Raw genomic sequence first — 18,918 nt, 5'->3', positions numbered from 1 at the left:
ACTGGAAGCCAGTGGAGAGAGCGGAGGAGCGGGGTGATGTGAGAGAACTTGGGAAGGTTGAACACCAGACGGACTGCGGCGTTCTGGATGAGTTGTAGGGGTTTAATAGCACAGGCAGGGAGCCCAGCCAACAGCGAGTTGCAGTAATCCAGACGGGAGATGACAAGTGCCTGGATTAGGACCTCCGCCGCTTCCTGTGTGAGGCAGGGTCGTACTCTGCGGATGTTGTAGAGCATGAACCTACAGGAACGGGCCACCGCCTTGATACAGGGAAATTCTTGAGGGAAAACTGTTTCACTCTTCCAGAGATTTGAGACTGGGATGGAGGTTCACCTTCCAGCAGGACAATGACCCTAAGCCTACTGCTAAAGCAACACTCGAGTGGTTTAAGGGGAAACATTTAAATGTCTTGGAATGGCCTAGTCAAAGCCCAAACCTCAATCCAATTGAGAATCTGTGGTATGACTTAAAGATTGCTGTACACCAGCAGAACCCATCCAACTTGAAGGAGCTGGAGCAGTTTTGCCTTGAAGGATGGGCAAAATTCCAAGTGGCTAGATGTGAGACTTGCAGCTGGGGGGGGGGGGATAGTTATGCACGCTCATGTTTTCTGGTTTCTTATCTTATTTCTTGTTTGTTTCACAATAAAAAATATTTTGCATCTTCAAAGTGGTAGGCATGTTGTGTAAATCAAATGACACAAACCCCCAAAAAATCTATTTTAATTCCAGGTTGTAAGGCAACAAAATAGGAAAAATGCCAAGGGGGGGTGAATACTTTCACAAGCCACTGTATGGTCTGAGAAGAACAATATTGGCAGTTCACTGTATTAGGCCTACTGCACAAACCTCATTCCTACATATCTGTTTTTATTAGGTTAACGTTACATTTTTTAAGTCATGTTTAAAAAGAAACTTTTGACTGCGAAAGTTATCTTGACTCAGAAAAGATTGGTGACCACTGGATTAAGATGAACAACCATTATATGAAGGAATTGTATGCATTTAGTTGTGAAGGATTTGTAATTTTATCTACCTAAATATCATAATCATGATCAGATCTGTTCTATTACTTTGGCCTAGGTGTTTCCGGTGTAGAAACTTGTTCAACTACTCTGGTCTGTCATGTGTACCAACATAATCTTTACTTTTTGACTTGAATCAGGGATATACTGAGTTCTTCCCTTATTTTAGGTATAACAACTTCCTTTATAGCATGATAATCCTATGATCTAGACGTTGGGCTCACTCCATTTGCTATTGTCACATGTTATTCTGTTTGGTCTCTCGTCTTGGGCTTTGAGTGATGGAGATAATGTACAATGCCATGGGTGTTTTTCTGTCTGCAATAAAAGATCATATGCATTTTATTTTTCTGTATCTATACAGAGAAGCAATACTGTATGCATGTTATGTGGTAAACTCCTGTAGTATTCAGACAATGAAATTATATTCTTCTATCCCTATTGCTCACGCCACAGCGCTGAAAACTCATCCTCTGTGTCATGGTTCCACCTGTCACCAGAGGGCTGCAGAGAGACCACCCTAGAGACAATTATGACACTCAGGTGTGTTCCATTACTCATTATGATTTTCACTTTAAAAGAGGTGTTTTTTCTATTTCTCTTTGCAGAAGCTTGAATTGTTTACCTTGTGTGTTCGTTTCCTGAGTGAGTTTGACACTTAGTGGTTGTTGTTTTTTCAAGTGTACTGTGATCCTGCGCCTACCGTTTCTTAGTAAAGTATTATGTTTATCCTTAACCACTGATTCCTTGTCTGGTCTCTTATCTACACCTGGGTCCAACCTCACCATGTCAGACTTTGTGGCTTTTTCATTGATGAAAGTCTCTGTCATTGTCTCTTTTCTGAAGAAGACCTTGCGTCACGTAAGTAGGGAGGGGTATTATATGAGGAAATTACAGATGGACCCAAAGCACCTATTAACTTAACACTTTCTTTTATACAGCCAGCTTTCATGACCATTCACACTTTTCTGTAATTTCTTGGAGGCCTGTATTGACTACCATTTCCTCTTTTTTTAAAGGAGGCTCAGAGACAGGCTTGGTGAATAGATTTCAAAAGACTGAATAAAAGAGGGAGTATGAATAAATGGCATCTCTAATGATATAATATATCCGCGATATAACTTGCACCGGCATGCAACCCCTTTGTGAAGGAGAAATTTGTCTTAGCAATCTCTTGAAGGAATAGATGACAGAGGAGGAAATCCATATACACAATCTGTGTGTGAAGAGCAGTACTCAAATATACAGTGGGGCAAAAAAGTATTTAGTCAGCCACCAATTATGGTGGAAAATAAGTATTTGGTCAATAACAAACAAGCAAGATTTCTGGTTCTCACAGAGCTTAAGAGGCTCCTCTGTCCTCCACTCATTACCTGTATTAATGGCACCTGTTTGAACTTGTTATCAATATAAAAGACACCTGTCCACAACCTCAAACAGTCACACTCCAAACTCCACTATGGCCAAGACCAAAGAGCTGACAAAGGACACCAGAAACAATATTGTAGACCTGCACCAGGCTGGGAAGACTGAATCTGCAATAGGTAAGCAGCTTGGTTTGAAGAAATCAACTGTGGGAGCAATTATTAGGAAATGGAAGACATACAAGACCACTGATAATCTCCCTTGATCTGGGGCTCCACGCAAGATCTCACCCCGTGGGGTCAAAATGATCGCAAAAATCCCAGAACCACACGGGGGACCTAGTGAATGACCTGCAGAGAGCTGGGACCAAAGTAACGAAGCCTACCATCAGTAACACACTACGCCGCCAGGGACTCAAATCCTGCTGTGCCAGACGTGTCCCCCTGCTTAAGCCAGTACATGTCCAGGCCCGTCTGAAGTTTTCTAGAGAGCATTTGGATGATCCAGAAGATGATTGGGAGAATGTCATATGGTCAGATGAAACCAAAATATAACTTTTTGGTAAAAACTCAACTCGTTGTGTTTGGAGGACAAAGAATGCTGAGTTGCACCCAAAGAACACCATACCTACTGTGAAGCATGGGGGTGGAAACATCATGCTTTGGGGCTGTTTTTCTGCAAAGGGACTAGGACGACTGATCCGTGTAAAGGAAAGAATGAATGGGGCCATGTATCGTGAGATTTTGAGTGAAAACCTCTTTCCATCAGCAAAGGCATTGAAGATGAAACGTGGCTGGGTCTTTCAGCATGACAATGATCCCAAACACACCGCCCGGGCAACGAAGGAGTGGCTTCGTAAGAAGCATTTCAAGGTCCTGGAGTGGCCGAGCCAGTCTTCAGATCTCAACCCCATAGAAAATCTTTGGAGAGAGTTGAAAGTCCGTGTTGCCCAGCAGCAGCCCCAAAACATCACTTCTCTAGAGGAGATCTTGGAGGAATGGGCCAAAATACCAGCAACAGTGTGTGAAAACCTTGTGAAGACTTACAGTAAACGTTTTACCTCTGTCATTGCCAACAAAGGGTATATAACAAAGTATTGAGAAACTTTTGTTATTGACCAAATACTTATTTTCCACCATCATTTGCAAATAAATTAATTAAAAATCCTACAATGTGATTTTTCTGGATTTCTTTTCTCATTTTCTCTGTTATAGTTGAAGTGTACCTATGATGAAAATGACAGGCCTCTCTCATATTTTTAAGTGGGAGAACTTGCACAATTGGTGGCTGACTAAATACTTTTTTGCCCCACTGTACGTAAAAACATGGTCTGAAGGTGTTCAATGTTTTAGCTATTATCCCAGTGCCTCTGTTCATAGCCATATTTAGAAGTCTAAATTCACAGCTCCACGTGGTCAGTGCTTCTCAGGTCATTCTCTGTCTGACGAAAGAGGCAGCAAAGTGCTACACGTCAGCACATCAGGAATTGGCCAGACCTAAGGTGACTATGGGGAAATTCTTGGCCCTTTAGCCTTTTATGATATGTAGAGTAAGCCTTCTGTTTTGAGTGGGATTTCAACTTAACACTTAACTTGCTGAAGTTAATTAGCTGTTAAGGCTAAACTAAAAAAACCTTTCCACTCTAATGATTATATGAAATTGGAACATTCACTTTAACTTTAACTAATCTATAGGACTCTCTGAGTCTGTGGTGACTCTGCTAGTTATATCGGCTTTGTGTGGAAAGCCTGACTAACTTTCTCAGAGCATTTAATAGAGCTTTTACACAGCCATAAATAAATACTGTTGTTAATTTATTTAAAACACTTAATCTGATGCAGACATTCTTGACCAATCGCCACTATTGATTGTCTCATTAACAGAGAATCAGTTGTTACATTCCAGCCAAGTGTTCAAGATTGAAGTAGAAATTGGATGTCTATCCATGTCCTGAGAACATCGGGAAATGTCTTCAAAACCAGCCACTAGGTCTAACAGTGAGCATGACCATCAAGTAGGCTTTAGTAATCCCATGACTCTGGATCAGAAGTTTGTGTTAAATCTCAGTTGTGGACACTTTTTTATGGGGGGCGGGGGTTAAACCTATCCCAAACCTTAACCCTTGACTCTAGAGAAGGTTGTGTGTTTGATCCCAGTTGTGGACACTGGACACTCAAAACTTATCCTTACCTGTCACGCCCTGACCTGAGTATTCTTTGTTTTCTTTATATATCTTGGTTAGGTCAGGGTGTGACATGGGTGATGTATGTGTTTTTGTCCTGTCTAGGGGTTTTGTAGGTTTATGGGGTTGTTTACCATCTAGGTGTTTATGTATGTCTATGGTTGCCTAGATTGGTTCTCAATTAGAAGCAGCTGTTTATCGTTGTCTCTGATTGGGAACCATATTTAGGCAGCCATCTTCTTTGGGTATTTCGTGGGTTATTGTCTGTCTAGTTGAATGTGTCTGGACTTTTGTATGATAGCTTCACGTTCGTTTTGTTATTTTGTATAGTTTGTTTAGTGTCCGTCTTTATTAAAAGTATAATGTATTCACATCACGCAGCGCTTTGGTCTCCTCACTTTGACGAACGTGACATTACCTTAACCATTCAGAATGAGTGCCTATACTTAACCTTTAATACTTAACCTTTAATTTCTAAATGTGGCTTTTGGAAAAATTGAAAGATACAGAGCAGCAACAAAAACACTTCAAAATTCTACTTTTTGCGCAACTTCGATATTTGACGTTTGAAGAATGTGGATGAACTTCTAATTCTGCGTGAGAGCTTGTTGCACATACAACTACTATTGTATCATTAGGCTAACCTATGCATTCAATCAGGGTGTGTCCAACAGTGTATCCATCACGGGCGAATGCCAGATGGGCTAGACCATTTTTTTTATACCCAAAGAAATTCTAAGGTTACATGGCCGGCAGCCCATGGTACTGTTAAGATATTTTTGTAAATATTTTGGGGCAATTACTGCCAGCCCCCCTACCAAGATGGACCGGTTTTCTGATAGGCTGAGCTGAGATCACACATTCACAGTCAAAAGATGCATCAGCAAAAAAACAGAAAGGGTGCCTATAAACATTGTTACCTAAACTTTTTTTAGGAAGCTAAAACCATGATTTGGTCAAACAGTAAAGTGCAATCTCTTCATGATTCCTGCATGAAAATGTATGCATGCCTGCTGTTGTGATGAGTGAGCCACTCTTCCCCCATGCGCTCAACAGAAAAATGTGTTCTGAACATACATGTCCATATGAAATTGGGCCCTTGCAAGGACAAAGGTCTCATGGGTGGTAGTAGTAGTAGTATCAAGGCACAAGGCGAGACCCAAATGCAGACACAGGAGGCAGATGGTTGGAGTCTTACAATGTTTATTCATCCAAAGGGGTGGGCAAGAGAATGGTCGTGGACAGGCAAAAAAGTCCAGGAAGTACAGAGTGGCAGACAGGCTCATGGTCAAGGCAGGCAGAATGGTCAGGCAGGCGGGTACAAAGTCCAGGAACAGGCAAGGGTCAAAACTGGGAGGACTAGCAAAAGGAGAATGCAAAAAGCAGGCGAATGGGAAAACCGCTGGTTGACTTGGAAACATACCAGACAGACAGACAGACAGACAGACAGACAGACAGACAGACAGACAGACAGACAGACAGACAGACAGACAGACAGACAGACAGCACGCACAACCGGGAGTCAAACTAAATGGCTAGAGCAAAGCCACAGTTATAGTGGTGAGATGTATCTCCAGTGGTGTTTTTACATATTGTATATGTTTTAAACATGAGATGGTTATTAAAAATGAGGAGGACCATGTCTCGCCAATAACAGAAATGGTTGAGAGACGCTGTTCTGTACTGCCAATGTTGTCAATGTTGCATGTGTGGGGATGGGGTGTGTGTATGGCTGGTGGTCTGCCGGGGAGGGCTCCACACTGTCAAATCCCTTCATCCAGGACATGCACAGCATTTCTTAAAGTGTGGTGTGCAATTCTGATATCAATAATTGAATTCCATCCCAAGAGAATGTAATCATTAAGAAACCGTGCCGTGAATTCTCTATCACACTCATCGCTTTTATATTACTGGGCTTTGTTTCAATCACTTCGCTTTCCATCCTTTATGGGCCACATTTAGAACCATCCAGAGTCCAGTCCCGCTCCAATCACTTGGTGCATCAATGTGGATTTGCTTCTACATGGATTGGCGCTTTAAGCATGCATGTAATCATCAAACATCTGAGACTCATTTATAATATTTTGTTCAATTTCAGAGGTTAAATATGCCAGATAGGCAGGCTAAAAGCCCCGACTGAGGATTTACATTTTAAACTCAAGTCGGTAGTCTCTGGTCTCTGGGCATCCACTTTGTTGTCTATAGAGATATGTGTGATGTTGTTTACCAAGCAGTGGCGGTGACCGCTTTTTTATGTTTGTATCACAGATTGACCCTTTCGTCTTAGTCATTATCTGTCTGATGAATCGAATTCAAATGTAGCCTATACCACATACAGATCTGTATTTCGAAGAGTAATTGATCGACACTGTTATGGCTGACAGATATACAGAATGTCTGCTATATATAATCACAATTGTTTAATCTGGCACTCCACCAGTTATCCACAGTCAAATTAGAAGAGTAGCTGCATAAGGCCTACACTGCATAAGGCCTACACTGCACTGATAAGGCCTACACTGCATAAGGCCTACACTGCACTGATTTAATTAATTGTGAAACCCACATGGGTTAGCCTACATCCGAGAGCTTTGAGGTCATGGAGATATGGCCTTCCCTATGATGTCAATTATAATTCATATTATTCCAGTGGATGTATGAAGATGGGTGAAGTCGCATACAAAACCAGTCGATAGCCCCTCCCTGACTGTGTGAATGTGGTTTTGGCAGAAGAGGGTTAGAGGTCACAACACACCATTTGGTGATCTCGAAAGTCCATATCCCGTGCGCGCAGGGTTACCACCTGGGAGCCACCTCGCGCTCTCCCTCGTCTCCACTCCCATGTCAGAACTTGTGCGTGGACTGTAAATAGAAATCTATCGATGCAGCTAAGCGGTCTCCGAACAGCTGCTGTTATAAGTTGTGCTTGTTCGGTTAAACAAAATCAAGACGATTCCCTGAGCTTCTCCACATTTACATGCTCAGCGCATCCTAATCAACAGCTCTCGAAAACAGAATGCAAAAAGCTACTAGGATACCATAATCTGTATTCTAATTAATCTTATTGTATTAATTCTAGCCTAATATCACAATGAATTTGTAATATGCAATTATTAGGCTATACATGATAACAGTTAGACCTAATCTAAACTTTTGAGAAAGACTACGACCCGTTTCTTATTGCGCGGATTTAAATTAATCAATAGCATTCGTATTGATTGTCAGGGTGGTCGTTCACAACCTGCAGGCTTGATAGCCCACAGACACATCTATTCAGAAATCGCTATTATCCACAGGCGTTCGGGTCTGTTGAATTCTGTTGTGGCTGTCAATATGACAGTTCAGTTCACATGATAGCCTATGGACTCGTGTGACCGTTTTAAAAATGTTAAAACTATGCATGGTGAAAAAATAATGAGTTGGCTCCTTAAAATATCATGCACCCGGGATCAGATGTTTCATTCCTCGACTCATCCTTTCTACCAGGCTCATTGATAACACTTGACTCATTTGTTATCAAATAAGATTTGTTGCACAGCTGAGTTATGAGGTGTGGACGCGCAGTTAGTAATCTGGAGGGACTCAAGTGAGTATAATGTTAAATTTGTACCAGAGGTGTGTAAAAGGGTGGGTAGACTTTTTAACCAGGGGATAGAATCTCAAGGAATCCGCGCGCTCCTCGGAGTGTTTTTCAGCACCGAGGACAGTTACTCATGCGCGCCGTAGCTGCGAGGCGCGAAAACTTCATTCACTCTCATCTCTTGTCCTTCCTTCCTCCACCATCAGTATCCAGGAATTGTTTATTCGGCACAATAACACGATATTTATTGAAAGTATCACCAAGGATATGAAGTGCCTGACCTAATCTGCGTAACCTGTTGGATTTGGATTCGTTCAGAAGAGAGATTCATTGGACAGGTAAGAGCTTTTGGTTTTTGTGTAGCCTACATTTGGTCCCAGCAACAGCAGCATGCACGTTGTATGCACGATTACGACCATGCTTTCTTTGTAAGTCTATAGCAATGGAACAAATCTTTGTTATAGATATTAAAGAGAGACTCCCATTCTATTCCTACTTTCTTTTGACACATCTCTCATAATTTGTCAAATTGTTGTTACAGAATTTGATTGACAGGTGGGGGGGAAAAATGTGTGTGAATGCGATGACTATAGAATAGGGTTACTTGCTTGCCATAGTAAACAAATTAGATCATGCCACCATTCTAATCATCTTTACATTTGTATATCTTCCGGCAAATTTAGTAGACACAAATCAATAAGTGTTTTTCAGAAGGGTCTCCTCATCATCATATGTTTTACTGTATTGTCCATTATTCAACCTGCATGTTATTGTCATATATTGAGACTTTCAAAATCAAGTTGCAGTTTTCAATAGATCATAGAGTTGGTCAAAGTATGTTTCCATTATTGAGTCGCCTACAACATCCACACACCTTCCTTTAGTTTGCACATCTACATAGATTCTGACTCCAGCGGTGAGTTGTGCATGTTCAGAGAGTCCAGGTTACACCTTGCATTAACATGTGGTTAATCGTGTGGTAAATGTGGTGTGCAGCTGTCTGAAAATGTTGGCACTATCAGAATGTGGACACAATCCGGACACAGGATGCGTGTTAGCACCAGGTATGAACAGGGATTTAGTTAATAACATAATATGTCCAAGAGGTGGACAAACCCTTGGCTCACAAGTGAACCTATACACACCACATCATAGATTCCCAGGTCATATACTGATTTTTCAGGACTGTGGGAACAAGTAAAAGGGGGAGAAGCCTTATCACAGTGGCATTGCATGTTGCTGTTTTTCTTGGAGCAAATTGTCTTGTAAAGCAATGAATGGTGTGCCTATGGCAGTGGTGGGGACGCTTGTGTTCTCAGACCCAGCCAGCAGAGAGGCTTAAGAGGAACAGGCTCTTCTCTTTGCATCTGGAACTCTGTGCACAATCAGGAACGAGGTGGAGGAGGAGAATGAGGCAAGACACTCGGTGCACCTATCTCTTTAGTCTTAATGGAATCCACCTCACCTGTATCAGCGCGGTGCAGAGTGGGTAGTGACTCCCGGGGAGCGCTTCACAGCGTTGCACGACGTCATGGGGATGAAACCCTGCCAATCCCCCTGGGTGTGTCGGGAGCTGGGAGTCGATGTAGCACTGCGTATCAGAGTGTCTCAGAGCGTGGAGGAGCAGTGTTATTGCTGAGCACCAAGCGTGTTTAAATCCTTGTTATCTGCCAAGAACACAAGCGTCCCCACCACTGGGCCGCCAGGCCATGGAGGCACCTAGATTGCTACTCATTAGTGTGTGGAGAAGGAGCTCACCTGTAGACCAGGATTAACCTGCAGGTCCATGGACCACTGGCTCCCAGGTGCCCAAACAAGCCTGTTCTCCTCTGACTCCTCCACCTCAACACATACTCACAAAGCCCTGACAGATTTTCTTTTTTAAGAATGTATAAAACATATGAATGCCCATAAGATTTGCCTATCGTTTTCAAATATGATTTTAGACTAAAGCCCCATAGACCACAGGTCAGCTGTCATTGACTGTATTGAAATACTGTAAGTATTTCTCTCACAAAGGACATACTATAATGATAAGGACACTTTTTCTGTTGCCACAGCACCTTGAAGTAGGCCTACAGTATGTCACCACCATTCACCAGATGCATTGAGCATAGTCTAATGCAGGCCTGGGCAATTATTTTCCATGGAGGGCCACATTAGAATATCATTTTGCCATCGCGGGCCAGAGTCATATTATAGGATGATACATCACGTGTATGGCTGTGTTGACATATCTACTGTAAATCACACCCAGATATGCTACTTATTTTTCTTTTTTAACATGCACAGAAATAAACCACATCCATGTTCTCCTTTTGGTAGGTATTTTCATTATTAAACATTCAATGAACTACACGGAGGGAAAAGTACACTGTGCATTCAGCACCACGGACAGAACTCTTGTTAAAGGGTATGCACAAAAACACAAGAAAGAGGGAGAGCTCAACATTACATTTAAACTTCTTAATCAGTGTGAGGAGTGAAGTCTCTGATGGGTATTGACTAGAGCAGTGAAATCAGGTATAGTTTCTGACGTCGCTATGCACAGGATTTCTGATAGGTGAGAGTCAGTAAGAGATGATCTGTGCCTTGACTTGTTATATTTCATCACTAAAAATGTCTGTTCACATACACGTAGGTTGACCTAAACAGTGCAATCATCTTATGAGCATGACTCCTAATCTTTGGAAAGATTTGTTCATCGAGATATGCATAGAACCTTGTCAGTGATATTGTTTTGAATAGTTCTCCAATCACTGCATCAGACCGAAGATCGATAAGCTCAAAAAAAATTCTGAACACATTTACAGAGCACTTCCTGATGAATAATGCAAATCAGGAAAATAATGTTCTGATTTGGGTTCAGCTCAGCTACTTGACCTTGTATCCTTTTCAAAAGGCCAATGTTTTTTCCTGTCAAGTTTGGACACCCATCTGTGGTCACACTGGAGAACTTTTCAAAACTCAGTCCCAGCTTTGCCACACACTTATTAACCTCCTCCAATAAATATTGTGGTTGTGCTCTTCATTGACTGCACTGAAGCAAGCTCCTCTGTAATTTCAAAGTCTGGGGTTATGCCTTGTAAGAATATCAACAACTGCACTGTGTCACGTGCATCACTGCTCTCATCCAGGACCAAGGAGAAATAGGTGAAATCCTTTCCTTGTTCCATATCCTCTGTGATGTCCTCAACACACCATGTCACTGTTCGTCTTTACAGGGAAACATTTTCAAACAGCTCTTTCTTGTCCAGGCAAAGTATTGCAACATATACCCAATACACACAAAAAGTAGGAATGAAGACTATATACATACAGTGGGGCAAAAAAGTATTTAGTCAGCCACCAATTGTGCAAGTTCTCCCACTTAAAAAGATGAGGCCTGTAATTTTCATCATAGGTGCACTTCAACTATGACAGACAAAATGAGAAAAAAAATCCAGAAAATCACATTTTAGAATTTTTAATTAATTTATTTGCAAATTATGGTGGAAAATAAGTATTTGGTCAATAACAAAAATGTATCTCAATACTTTGTTATATACCCTTTGTTGGCAATGACAGAGGTCAAACGTTTTCTGTAAGTCTTCACAAGGTTTTCACACACTGTTGCTGGTATTTTGGCCCATTCCTCCATGCAGATTTCCTCTAGAGCAGTGATGTTTTGGGGCCTAATTGAGTGTATGTAAACTTCTGATCCACTGGGAATGTGATGAAAGAAACAAAAGCTGAAATAAATAATTCTCTCTACTTTTATTCTGACATTTCACATTCTTAAAATAAAGTGGTGATTTTACCTGACATAACAGGTCATTTCTACTAGGATTAAATGTCAGGAAAAAAATGAGTTTAAATGTATTTGGCTAAGGTGTATGTAAACTTACGACTTCAACTGTACATGCCCTTAACGGTTTTAAGGGCCAAGCCAATTTTCTTCTGCCTCCTGAGGTTGAAAAGGCACTGTTGCGCCTTCACCACACTGTCTGTGTGGGTGGACCATTTCAGTTTGTCAGTGATGTGTACGCCAAAGAACTTGAAGCTTTCCACCTTCTCCACTGCGGTCCCGTTGAAGTGGATAGGGGGGTGCTCCCTCTGGTGTTTCCTAAAGTCCACGATCATCTTCTTTCTTTTGTTGATGTTGAGTGAGTTGTTTTCCAGGGACCACACTCCCAGAGCCCTCACCTCCTCCCTGTAGGCTGTCTCGTCATCGTTGGTAATCAAGCCTACTACTGTTGTGTCATCTGCAAACTTGATTGAGTTGGAGGTGTGTTTGGCCACAGAACAGGGAATATAGGAGGGGGCTGAGCACACACCCTTGTAGGGCCCCAGTGTTGAGGATCAGCTAAGTGGAGGTGATATTTCCTACCTTCACCTGGGGGCGGCCCGTCAGGAAGTCCATTACCCAGTTGCACAGGGCGGGGTTCAGACCCAGGGCCTCGAGCTTAATGATGAGCTTGGAGGGTACTATGGTGTTAGTCAATAAACAGCATTCTTACATGGGTATTCTTCTTGTCCAGATGGGATAGGGCAGTGTGCAGAGTGATGGCAATTGCATCGTCTGTGGATCTATTGGGGGCGGTAAGCAAATTGAAGTGGGTCTAGGGTGGCAGGTAAGGGTATGATCCTTGACTAAGTCTCTCAAAGCACTTCATGATGACAGAGTGAGTGCTACGGTGCAATAGTCATTAAGTTCAGTTATCTTTGCCTTCTTGGGTACAGGAACAATGGTGGCCATCTTGAAGCATGTGGGGACAGCAGACTGGGATAGGGAGAGATTGAATATGCCCATCAACACACCAGCCAGCTGGTCTGCGCATGCTCTGAGGATGCCGTCTGTGCCGGCAGCCTTGCGAGGGTTAACACATTTAAATGTTTTACTCACGTCAGCCACGGAGAAGGAGAGTAACAGTCCTTGGTAGCGGGCCGCGTCAGTGGCACTGTGTTATCCTCAAAGCATGCAAAGAATGTGTTTAGCCTGTCCGGACGCAAAACGTCGGTCTTGCGGACGTGGCTGGTTTTCCTTTTATAGTCCATGATTGTCTAGTCCCTGACAGCAATGCTCTCTTTGCACACAAAGCACACAGCTTTCCCTGATACCTCAATAAAGAAATATTTCGATGTCCGTTCTTGCTGGAAAACCCTACATTCATCGTCTACTTTCCTTTTCTTTTAAATCTTCGAAAAACTCATTGTTGCGCAATTTTAGCTAGCTACTATTTGTAACTGTGAAGTGTGTGTCAGCTTGTCAGTCACTGTCTGTCCTTGTGCAGTTGTTATTTATACGTGCCTTCAAAATAAATGTCCCACAATCATTACACGAGAATTCATTGGGCTTTTAAATTGAATAACAAATACATTTTTCAAAACTTTACTATCGCAAATTATTTATGTGATCTGAGCATGATTCCTTGGGCCGTATTGAATCAGGTTGCGGGCCACGGACCTTTGCCCAGGCCTGGTCTAATGTATGGCTGTACTATATGGAAAATAATTTATGGAATCCAATCAACTTCAATATGAATGCACAAGGGTTCCTTTGCAGGTAGATCTGCCCTGTTTCATCCCATGAGCTGCTATAGAGAGGGAAACCAAAGTAACTAATTAAACCCAAATGTCTGATAAGGTATCTCGGTGCCACCCAGATCTCTTATCAGTTTTATTAGTTGGCCGTCGTCTGTGATTAAGCTGCAGGATGATGAATGGTTGCAGTCCTATCAAACAGGACAGCTTAATTACTTACACCTCCTTATGGCCTCTTTCTGATCTCTTTTTAATTCACACACATATGCACACACACACACACACACGTGCACACACACAATCTATACTTGAATCCATGTTTGATGTATGAGCTTTCATATTGTTTGACAAATTAGTTTTGAATTCTCTGAACTCCTACTAAACTAAATCTTTAGTTGATAAAAAATCACTTGCTGATTAAATAAGTGCCTGAACATCTCCTGCGACATGGTTTCCAGTGTGAGTTAATGTGGCTAGGGTAGCATACAGCAGATGGTGTGTGTGTCCCTGGACAAGATTAATAGAGAGGCCCGGGGACAGTCAAGACCGCCGAGGTAGCTATGTAGGACCAGGGACAATGTGTGTTTGTCTGTTCGGCCATACATCTGTCTCACTGAAAGTAATATTGATTTATTTTGTGAGAATATGTTAATGTTCTCTGCTGCGCAGACATAATTTGTGTTGGGGATGTATGTGTCTGTGTTTTTTTACAGGTGTGTGTGTATTTGTGCACATGTGAGAGATGTGTGTTTGAGAGTGTTATATGTTGAGACAGAATGAAAGCATGTCTCAGTTCAGGATCAGGGAAGCCCACACTCTTGTTCCTCTCTTTTCACTAATGGTGTGTGTGATGGAAAGACCCAAAGAAAACCTCATGCAGCCCCTGAAACACAAACACCATGCATCCATCACCCTGCCTGCGATAATCACAGCTCTGCCTATAATGAGCTCACGAACACACAAAGAACATAGACAGTCAAGGAATCTTAAATTAGGAAGTACACAGTGAGGTGGAATCAGGCCCATGGGAAGGGGTGGATCTATGGAACTGTCCTAGGGGATTCCCTCCCTCACACAGGTGCAGAGAGCGTGTCAGGGACGGAGTTACTGTAAGGGGCGAGCTGAGCGGAGACACACCTGACCAAATCCAAACCCATTCTCTGTTAAATAGATGAACTGACTGGACCTCTCAGCCTACTTTCAGATCAATGATGAGGAAATTAACTGTGGTGGTGAGAGAGTGAGTGAGGATTTGATTGACATCTCCCTAATTGCTGTATGTCCCCACTAGTTGCCATTCAGCGCCAGCCTCAGTTTGCCTGGGTTGCTATCGTTTAAACTTCAATTAACGTCTTTCCCCTAATTGGTTTGGTATCAGTGACCATTTTGGAAAGGTCAGCGCTCTTCATTTTCCGACATGGGTTTGTCTTTTTGCCTCAGTGATCTCAGTGGTTATCATTGATACGGTCAATCTCCCAGGCCTGGATTCATGGAACTGGTTGAAGTGAAGTGTTACTTAATGACAAAAATAAACAAATAACTCTCCTGAGAAACATTTGTTTGTTATACAACTTGTTTGTTATACAACTTGTTTGTTATACAACTTTTCAGCACTGACCTTTTCAGGACAAGTTTAACATCAAGTCCACAGTCTGCCAAATCTAAAACAGATATAAAACCTGTAGTGAGTTCTGAATAGGTGATATCTATCTCCTTAGGGATTTGTTTGGGCTTCAACTGAGAGAGATATTTGTCAGGCTGCCACTGCTGTCCCTGCACTACCATGGCCAGATTAGGGGGATGGAAATTGTGATTTCTCCACTCACTGTACTCAGATTAATTACTACCAGACTAGGCTTGGCACAGCATGGCGCACATTTGGAACAGTGTGGAATGGACCTGCTAGTGTCTTGTGAGCGTGTGTAATGATAATTTAGAGACATAAAGCATGTTTCTTCATTTATAACTGGGGGATATTTTTCTACATCTAGGTTAAATCCATCAGTCAAATCGAGTTATGTTTGAGAATGGGAAAATAATATTGCTCAGCTTTAAAAAAAATATTTTGCGAAAAAATGAACCCTCACAGATGCTGATGGCATTTCGTCATAAAGGGGTTTTGCCACAAGTTGTGCTCTGATTGCAGGTTGTGACTCAACTCCCCAGCCTATCTGCCTTCCTACCTTCCACCTTGTGATGCGCGCCGTCTCATTTCCACTTCTATGCCCGCCCGCCTTCCTTCCCCTCCTCCTCCTCCTCCTCCTCCTCCTCTTCCCCACCTCTTCCATCCTCAGTCCCCCAAACGTTCTATTCCTTTACCCCTCCTGGTTTGAAAAGTGTAAAGGCTGGTAGGCTTCACACACTTGAATTAAAAGGGCCATCTGGTGAAGCGGAAAGCAGAAGAGATATGGAAGAGAGTGGAGATTTCGGCATGGTAGATTAGAGGATGAAATGAGGCTGGGTGCTCTTTGAAGTTAACAGTTAACCCAATTAAAATACTTTTTTAATTTTACCTTTATTTAACTAGGCAAGTCAGTTAAGAACAAATTCTTATTTTCAATGACGGTCTAAGAACAGTGGGTTAACTGCCTTGTTCAGGGGCAGAATGACAGATTTTTACCTTGTCACTTCAGGGATTAATGCTCTAACAACTAGGCTACCTGCTGAGGAAATCATTGTAAGCCTGTTTACCATGTGCTACAGGGTGGTGTATTCATGGCTTGTTGTGGCTCCTCTAAGTGCTGTACATTAGACCACATTATGTAAAGTGAGTTTGTTGTTCTTGTTCTGGCTAGTTTGGCTGTTAAAATGCACGTCTGCACATTAGGTAAACCACAGCTGAAATAATCAAGTTGTCTTGAGGCCACTTACATACCTCCACCTTGTAAAAAACAATAATAGCCGACAACAGCTGCCCACTGTACTGAGGCTAGGAAACACTGTCACCACCGATAAATCCACGACAATCGAGAATTTTAATAAACATTTTCTATGGCTGGCCATGCTTTCCACCTGGCTACCCCTACCCTGGCCAGCAGCTCTGCACCCCACACAGCAACTTGCTCAAGCCCCCCCCCCGCTTCTCCTTCACCCAAAACCAGATAGCTGATGCCCTGAAAGAGCTTCAAAATCTGGACCCCTACAAATCAGTTGGTTCACCAACTACTTCTCAGATAGAGTTCAGCGTGTCAAATCTTAGGGCCTGTTGTCCGGACCTGTGGCAGTCTCTATGGGGGTGCCACAGGGATCAATTCTCGGACCGACTCTTTTCTCTGTATATGACAATGATGTCGCTCTTGCTGCTGGTGCTTCTCTGATCCACCTCTACGCAAACGACACCATTCTGTATACTTCTGGCCAGTCTTTGGACACTGTGTTAAAAAACCTCCAGACGAGCTTCAATGTCATACAACTCTCCTTCCGTGGCCTCCAACTGTTCTTAAATGCTAGTAAAACTAAATTCATGCTTTTCAAACGATCGCTGCCCTCACCCGCACTCCCGACAAGGATCACTACTCTGGACAGCTCTGACTTAGAATATGTGGACAACTACAAATACCTAGGTGTATGGTTAGACTGTAAACTCTCCTTCCAGACATTAAGCATCTCCAATCTAAAATTAAATCTAGAATCGGCTTCCTATTTCGCAACAAAGCCTCCTTCAAATTGTCTTTTACAATGACGGCATACCCCGGCCAAACCCTAGCCAAACCCAATCATGGCTGGTTGTGATACAGCCTGGAATAAAACCAAGGTCTGTAGCGATGCCTCCAGCACTGAGATGCAGTGCCTTAGACCGCTGCGACACTCGGGAGAGAGAGTGTGAATGTGTTCCACTGTGTCCTGCATGGGAGATAGTGGCCTCTCCTGGGAGTTTAATTGGATGAGAAGAGAGACAGTTTAGGAACACTTTTGTCCCCCTCCTCTCTTACGGGTGTGTACTTTAGGGTTTTAACATGCTGGCTAAGTGTTATTCCCATATCTCACACCAGAAGTTGACATTTTTTTATGAGAATTTGTGTACACTCGTTTCGACATATTTTTCATGTTCATCTTTTCATTTAGGGCTTCAATTGGTCATTCTCCATTCTCTGTCTCACTGTACTTAACAGCCTGATTATGTTTGGGGAATTGTCTCCTGTTGCTGCTGTATATTCGGTCAGGCAGTGGTTGTGCAGAGAGGTACGGTACATTTTTGTTTAGCTGACTCTCCGGGGCTAAGGCAAAGGTGTGACATCCCCACTCTCATTTGGCGTTGGAGAAAAAAGACCTGTCAGCCCACAAAACACTGCAGCAGAGGGGTGCAGTAAGATTCAATGCAATGTTTCCCTTCTAGCTTCATACATCCACAAAAACACACAGGCATTTGCCTCTAAACTATCTGCAGTACAGAAAGAACGTTGAGGGTTAGGATGTTTTTGTGAATTGAATATATAATGGTGATTTATCTGTGAATTATATAAAGAGTAGAATACCTGGCAAATGGCAATACCTTGTGAAATAGAGCCATACAGATGTAGGATCTTAATTTGATACAGTTTGTTAGACGAGGAAAATAATCCTGCAAAAACATGAAATCTGAATTATTATGTGGATTATAATTAATGGACATTTTTGTAGTGCAGACGTACACACACACACACACACACACACACACACACACACACACACACACACACACACACACACACACACACACACACACACACACACACACACACACACACACACACACACACACACACACACACACACACACACACACACACAGGCGAGCAGGGAAGATTTACAGCAATGATTGAAACACTGCACTTTTAGACTTTTTCATTTCAGAGTGAACTTTCAGAATGGTAGTTAATTTGTGTAGTAAATATCCTGTGCCTTACAGAGCCGTATACATCATGAGATGGCCGATGACCATAGTGAGGGATAACATGAAAGAGTGCTTCAATCCAATATCTATCTCCCAGACCCTCAAAACAAAGGATGGGAAGCAGTTGTTTGTTGAAGATTCCACATACTCTTCAAGAGAAAAGGAGAAATCCACAACAAATCATGACAAAGCCTAACTGACTTTTTTTATGAGAAATTTTCATAACCTCTTGTCGATATGATTAATTATGGCTGGAGCTCTCTCAGTGAGCTGGTTTGACTGGCAGATGATACTGGCATAATATCCTGCTCCGATAAACTGCTCCCTCCCTCCCCTTCCTCTGTAGTGTGGCTAATTAAGCCCTGGAGAGG

At 42.5% G+C, this 18,918-nt stretch overlaps 1 protein-coding gene across 1 annotated transcript in view; it reads left to right on the top strand.

Annotated features, from left to right (window-relative positions):
- Positions 1-7,885: 7,885 nt before the first annotated feature.
- The window catches only part of LOC124019644 (metabotropic glutamate receptor 2-like), a 79,495-nt gene continuing 68,462 nt past the window's right edge, over positions 7,886-18,918 (top strand). Inside the window, exon 1 of the mRNA XM_046335050.1 lies at positions 7,886-8,489. The gene's annotated coding sequence lies outside the window, so the exon portion shown is untranslated. The remainder of the gene's footprint in view (positions 8,490-18,918) is intronic.

Source organism: Oncorhynchus gorbuscha, linkage group LG03 (assembly GCF_021184085.1).
Source record: "Oncorhynchus gorbuscha isolate QuinsamMale2020 ecotype Even-year linkage group LG03, OgorEven_v1.0, whole genome shotgun sequence".
In the NCBI taxonomy this organism is placed as follows: domain Eukaryota; kingdom Metazoa; phylum Chordata; class Actinopteri; order Salmoniformes; family Salmonidae; genus Oncorhynchus; species Oncorhynchus gorbuscha.
This window is presented reverse-complemented; position numbering and strand designations above follow the sequence as displayed.